The following is a 7,188-nucleotide window of genomic DNA, read 5'->3' as shown; positions in this document are numbered from 1 at the left end:
TTAAAAAAAAAAAAGAAAATGATAATACAAAATACAAAATTAAAATTATAAAAAATTAAAAATTAGAAATTAATAAATAAAAAATAAAAATTTATATAAAAATTAAAAATTAATACATATAAAAAATTTTAGTTAAAAAACTTAGCGCTGCTACGCTGAACAATGTGCTAATGAAATTAGCAGCGCTAAGTTTTTTAACTAAAATTTTTTTATATGTATTAATTTTTAATTTTTATATAAATTTTTATTTTTTATTTATTAATTTCTAATTTTTAATTTTTTAATAATTTTTAATTTTGTATTTTGTATTATCATTTTCTTTTTTTTTTTAATTAAACTTTTCAGGATATATGCATATGATTATTGCAATGTATATGATTGTTCATATTTTCAATTCGATTTTTTATAATAGATATTACAATTCATTTAATATCATTTTTCTTTTAATATTGAAAATAAAAAAGAAATATGTCTATTTTATAGTAAAAATTTTTATTCAGTTGGCGCAACTTTTTAATATTATTTGTATGAAATTAAAACAATTATTTTGTACAATTTTTTTAGTTAAAATTTTTAAGTTTTTATTTTCAATTAGCGTAATTTTTGGATATCATATTTTTCTAGGATATAATGTAGAAAATTAAATCAGCTATTTTGTATAACTTTTTTTGGTTAAAGTATTTTTATAAGCTTTTATTTTCACTTAGCGCAACTTTTTTTGATATCATTATTTTTGTAGGATATACAATACAGTAGTTTTTTACAGTTAATAATACACTATTTTGCAAATACATATACTGTTTTTTACGCGGACTTAGCACCTTTTTTTACCTTTTTTTTAAAAGGGTAATTTTTTAGGGATATCACTCTTTTTTGTACTATATGTTAAACATCTCTAAATAAATGAGCAAAGAACCCGCATCACCCCCGTCATATTTCATTAAAATTAGACGGTCCTCTTTGCTTACCATATAATATTCCAGATCCTTCAAACTTCTTTGCTACTCTTATATTGCAAAAATAACGGATAACTACAAATCAATATGTCATTAGAAACCGTACACCTCTTTTCATTCAAAAACTAAGCATTTTAGAGAAAAACGTTTTTGACAAAAATTGTATGATTTCTAATATACTCGTATATATATATATATATATATAGGAGTGTGTGTGTGTGTGTATGTTTGTTTATATGATATGTATTAATATATATTTATAGGAAAAATGACGGATCGCCCCAAACGTCAGAACATCCATAAACCGCGATATCAAACGACATCTTCAGAGGAAAGGGAAGTAGAAAGAAGTTCAGGAAGAAAAACACCGATGGAGCAACAACAGAGCAGCCAATTAGATGACGATGTCGCTGAGTTACGGGGAGTATTAGAAAATGATTCTCCTAATAGAGTTATGCATGTTCATCCCGATCAATCACTTACTTATACACAATCGTCAATTAACAATTATAAGAACATATCAGTAATACACCACATGTCAATGACACAACACATTTATTTTGCACACAACCTTTTACTCAAACAACACAAACATTCAGTCCCAGTGTCACATCACATGCACCAATAACTTACACACAACTGTTAAATGTCAATCACACGACACAAACACATTCTAACAATAGTTTACAACAATTAAACTATGCACCACAAAATTATAATACAACACAAACATTCACACACGATCCACATGCATCTACTCATACACAACATATTCGTAGTGGATTGAATACACTATATGACCCTAAGTTTCAGCCTTTCAACATCTGGCCAAATGACAGTCATCGTCTAAGTTCTGTACCACCATCATCACAAACTACAGGAGATTTTTACAATGTTAAGCCGGAAATTGAGTACGATAATAGAATTAAGCAGAAAATTTTTTATAAATATCTAAATATACATACATTGAACTAAATATATATAACTTATACTTGTATATGCAAATAAATATTCACAGAGCAATACATGGAAGAATGGATCAATTGGCTTCGGAAATTAAGTAAGTTTTGAAGCACATTATACATATATGTACATATAAACACTAAATATCATTTATTTTATATCTAAACATGATACATATACTATTTAGATATATTATAGTCAGTATTCAGAACGCACACAAAAGTGTTAACATGTTGTTATTCAATAGAAGAATCTGTATTACATAATACAGATTCTTTTATTGAATAACAACACGCTAATATCTTTGTAAGTGCATTCTAAATACTGACCTATGTGTATATTATTTATATTTATTATGTAATCTAATTATTTATCTATATTATCTTTACAGAAAGATACATGAGAAATTGGACAAGATATTACAGCAGACGAGCAATAGAAGCCGAAAGCATACACCTGAAAAGCCAGCATTTTTACCAATATCATCAATAGCGGATGTTGAAAAATTTGAAACTGCTAATGATGAAGAATATATGACATTGGTATGTGAAACAAATAAGTTTATCATATATACTTATGTATAATAAACTTTAGTAAACTAAACGTAGACACATATATAAATAGAAATATAAATAACAATATTTTTTAAATAGGTGAATTATTTGATTTTTATTGGTGGCTTCAATGCCAAAGAGAGCATACATTTATGCGTAAAAGAGATTTTTCAAGATCGCTTAATGACTTCATACACTTGGTTTGGTCGTGAAAATCAACGGCCATTATTTAATACCCGCTTGGTTAAAGCTATTTATGGTATGATATTATTATACTGATACTAAATTTAAGTTATCAATGATATTTTAATACAATGTTTTGCAGATGCTGTATGCGAAAAAAAAATTTTGAAAGCCGATGCGGGCTACATTCCAAATGTATATGAGAGATGCTGTGCGAACAGCCAAAAAAAGAAACAGAAATAAAGTCCGTAACAACTTAGATCGTGCACAAAGAGGCCATCAAAATAAAAGAGCACATGATCTGTGGAACGACGAACACGACGAACACAACGAACACGAGGACGAGGATGAGATAGCACAATCAGAAGGAACAGAAGAAAATTAGGTCAGTTTTGTAGAATATACATATATCTTTTATAACATACATATTTTATATAACATTTAGTCCCGTATATTGTTCACCGATTGACAATGATTATATATATATATATATATATATATATATATATATTACATATATAAATTTGTTAGAAAATTTGAACATATCATTGTTAAGCAGTTTATTTTCTAATTTATCATTTACATTTTGCAATATTAATAATCGATTTATTTTTTCAACTTTGTTACAGGCATTGCAGGAAAAACGTATATTGCACAGTGTTGCTGGACGGGCTGGATTTTTCTGCGCATGCGTATGTGCAGAAATACTTATCCTGTTCAGCAACACCTTGCAATATACGTTTTTCCTAATATTGCAGATTGAAAAAAGAAGAAAAAGCAGAAGCGGAGTGACCTGATATGAAGACATAAAAAAACGGCATTTTTCAATGTCAAATAGCACTTTTCATTGGCTTTTAAATAAGCACTGAAAAGTGCCATTTTAATTATTTTACGATGGAATACCGCTTGATTCGCTTTATATCGGCACTTTTCAGAGCCACTAACAGGAAAATCATTTTTCTTTAAATCGGCACTTTTTTAAAGTCATGACTAAAAAATGCATTTTATATATATGTGTGCTGCAGAAATAAATAACGCACGTAACGCGAATATACGTATACTTGTATATATATATATATATATAAATCTTTTATATGTCATATAACATAATGTAAAAAAATTTATTTTATTATATTCTCGTAAAACATTAATTATATGCAATATTTTAGATACATTATGGAAATTTTTATAAAAGATACTTTAAAGATGGATTATCTCATGATCATGCATGGTGTCAAAAAAGAAGATCATTTATTTATGGCATTAGTTGCATCTATATTGCAGAATGCTGCTGGTGTTAAACAAGGCTGTGGAATAACGGATGATATCATGACAGGTACAAAAAAACAAAATATAACATGGTCCTGGAAATAAATATAATATATAATATAATAATAATCTGATATGATTTTTGGGATAAATTAAAATTACAATATCGAAATTATTATTCAATGATGTTACAGGCGAAAAATAATATTTTGGATTATGGAATAACGATTTGAAACATGGCAATGGTTTAATTGTAACACTTGATGGCATTTATTATGATGGAGCTTTTACGCAAGATGTCCTAAGGTGACTATACATTCACGAATCTCTTCTTAATATAAGAAACATTGAAGATATAAATTATATTGATAATTGAAATATAATATTGACATTGTGTATGTCTGTTGAAGGGTTATGGAGTTATGATATTCGAAGATGGCACGCATTATTAAAGAAAATTTAAATCTGCAGGGATAAAAGATTTCATTTTTTAAAAATTTATAAATCACAATAACATTTAAGCCCATTGAAGAGAAAGTTTGTAACAGCATAATGTGTTAAATATAAGTCGTATTTTTTAAATATAATGTATCCCTCTAAAAAAACCTTACAAAGGTAAAAAAAGTACGCCAAGTACATAAAAAATATTCTACCATATGCAATAAATTTATATTTAATATATTTAATAAAAATATCCCTAAAAATAGTTTACAGAAATTTTCCCTAAAAAAAGTTGTCCTAAAAGAAAAACAAAACTAAATATGAAATCAATAATTAACTAGCCAAGTACATTGAAGCAATTCATAGAGATTTGTAATTTAAAATATGAAATATAATGATATATAATGATATATAAAAATACATTATTATCCAAATTTAAATAAATATTTGTACAATATATGAAATAGCACTAATATATTGCAAATTTATCATAAACATAAATAATAAGTCATAAAATTATTTAACCTTTACAATAACATTGATTATATTAATCGGCAATTTTGAATTTAGAAGTGTCTCGAAAAACTAATCGATTTGTTTCGAGATCATCAAGTTTTACCAAGTAAATCCGGAACTAAAGAAATTAAGAAAAGTTACATACAAAAACTTAATTCAGATAGCATTATAATATATTTATTATTAATAAATATTTAATTTTGAAATTAATTCTAAGTTTTACCAAGTAAACTTGCAATTGAAAAAGTTAAAAGCAAAATAAAAAAAACTTGGCGTGCTCTCGCCGCATTATAATATTCATATTGTTATGATTAGTAAATATTATAATTACAGATATGTAATTAATAATTATAGGAATATAATTTGTGAATCTTAATTTTAAATATTTACTAAAATAAAATTATGTGAATTATGAGATACGACGAGAGCACGCCAAGTTTTTTTTTATTTTGCTTTTAACTTTTTCAATTGCAAGTTTACTTGGTAAAAGAGAGAATTAATTTCAAAATTAAATATTTATTAATAATAAATATATTATAATGCTATCTGAATTAAGTTTTTGTATGTAACTTTTCTTAATTTCTTTAGTTCCGGATTTACTTGGTAAAACTTGATGATCTCGAAACAAATCGATTAGTTTTTCGAGACACTTCTAAATTCAAAATTGCCGATTAATGTAATCAATGTTATTGTAAAGGTTAAATAATTTTATGACTTATTATTTATGTTTATGATAAAATTCGCAATATATTAGTGCTATTTCATATATTGTACAAATATTTATTTAAATTTGGATAATAATGTATTTTTATATATCATTATATATCATTATATTTCATATTTTAAATTACAAATCTCTATGAATTGCTTCAATGTACTTGGCTAGTTAATTATTGATTTCATATTTAGTTTTGTTTTTCTTTTAGGACAACAATTTTTTTAGGGAAAATTTCTGTAAACTATTTTTAGGGATATTTTTATTAAATATATTAAATATAAATTTATTGCATATGGTAGAATATTTTTTATGTACTTGGCGTACTTTTTTTACCTTTGTAAGGTTTTTTTAGAGGGATATCACACCTTTTTGTAAAAATTATATTTTTTCTGCAAAAAGTATATATGCATTTTTAGCACTTCGAGGCCAACTACACTTTTGTACTACTAAATCATTTATTAATTGCCATTCAGTACCTTTAGCACGTACAATGTTTGTGTAGTGTCCATCAAGTATATTTTTACCTTCATGAAAATTCTATAATTGGGGCAGACGAGCAAGACCAAGAAAGTAATAAAAATTGTCATTACAAAATATTTAAAAAATTCTTTATTTTATAAATACAACAATATTAATGACATTATTTTTTTTAATTGATTTTAGCAGACAGTGGCACAATGAGAAAACTACCAAACGAGGACTACACGATAATGATTAAATTTGAAGTTTATGTTTATTTCTTATAATTTTTGCTTGCATAATTACATTTAATGTTTACTTTCACTATTTCTGTTTATTAGTATTAGGGCTGGTTGTTCCAACTTCTTGGTAAATTTTACCCGATAGATAGTCTATCTTCGTCTCTTTTTTAGAACTTATCTGAAAAGAGACGAAAATATGCTACCTGTCGAGTAAAACTTACCAAGAAGTTGGAAAAATCGGTCCTTAATAATCAAAAAATTGTATTCATATACATTGATATAATTTCTGTTTTTATTAGATATAATTTCTATTTAATAAAATTCATACAACTTCTGCTTATTTTGTGCTTATATATTATTAAATTATAATAATAATAATAGAATAACAATAATAATAATCATTAATAATAAAATATTATATATTATATCACAGTAATTATATCATTAATGAATAGAAATTATAATGATTATAATCATTATAATTTCTATTCATTAATGATATAATTACTGTGATATAATATATAATATCTTATTATCAGTATTAATGTTGAGGTTTAATGTATTAAAAGAATTTTGTACGATTCAAAATAAATATCTTTAAATGATTACAATTATTATTGTTATTCTATTATTATTATTCATTATAATTAACAATGATAATTATTGTTTTTATACATAATGATATAATGATCAGATAATATGCATGAAGCTGTATCCATGTAGTTCAATATAATTTTTTGTGAATGCTAGTATTTTAATTTATGAGATGAGATCAAACTTAGCGAGATAAAGATTTATTGTGTATACTGGATATACTAAGTTATATAATGATACTGATATACTAAGATATATTATCTTATCTTAGTAGTAAGATAATATACCATTAT

At 25.0% G+C, this 7,188-nt stretch overlaps 2 long non-coding RNA genes across 2 annotated transcripts; both read left to right on the top strand.

Moving 5' to 3' along the window:
* The first annotated feature begins 2,294 nt into the window (after positions 1-2,294).
* LOC112637931 lies at positions 2,295-2,814 on the top strand. Its single transcript, XR_003122840.1, has 3 exons — positions 2,295-2,461; positions 2,573-2,732; positions 2,799-2,814. It is a non-coding gene; the product is annotated as an uncharacterized LOC112637931 (long non-coding RNA).
* Positions 2,815-3,844: 1,030 nt separating this feature from the next.
* Positions 3,845-4,511, top strand: LOC112637933. The gene is made up of 3 exons (XR_003122842.1): positions 3,845-3,992; positions 4,120-4,231; positions 4,336-4,511. It is a non-coding gene; the product is annotated as an uncharacterized LOC112637933 (long non-coding RNA).
* Positions 4,512-7,188: the final 2,677 nt, after the last annotated feature.

The sequence above is a fragment of the Camponotus floridanus genome, unplaced genomic scaffold (assembly GCF_003227725.1).
Source record: "Camponotus floridanus strain SB8 unplaced genomic scaffold, Cflo_v7.5 scaffold221, whole genome shotgun sequence".
NCBI classification, from domain to species: Eukaryota; Metazoa; Arthropoda; class Insecta; order Hymenoptera; family Formicidae; genus Camponotus; species Camponotus floridanus.
This window is presented reverse-complemented; position numbering and strand designations above follow the sequence as displayed.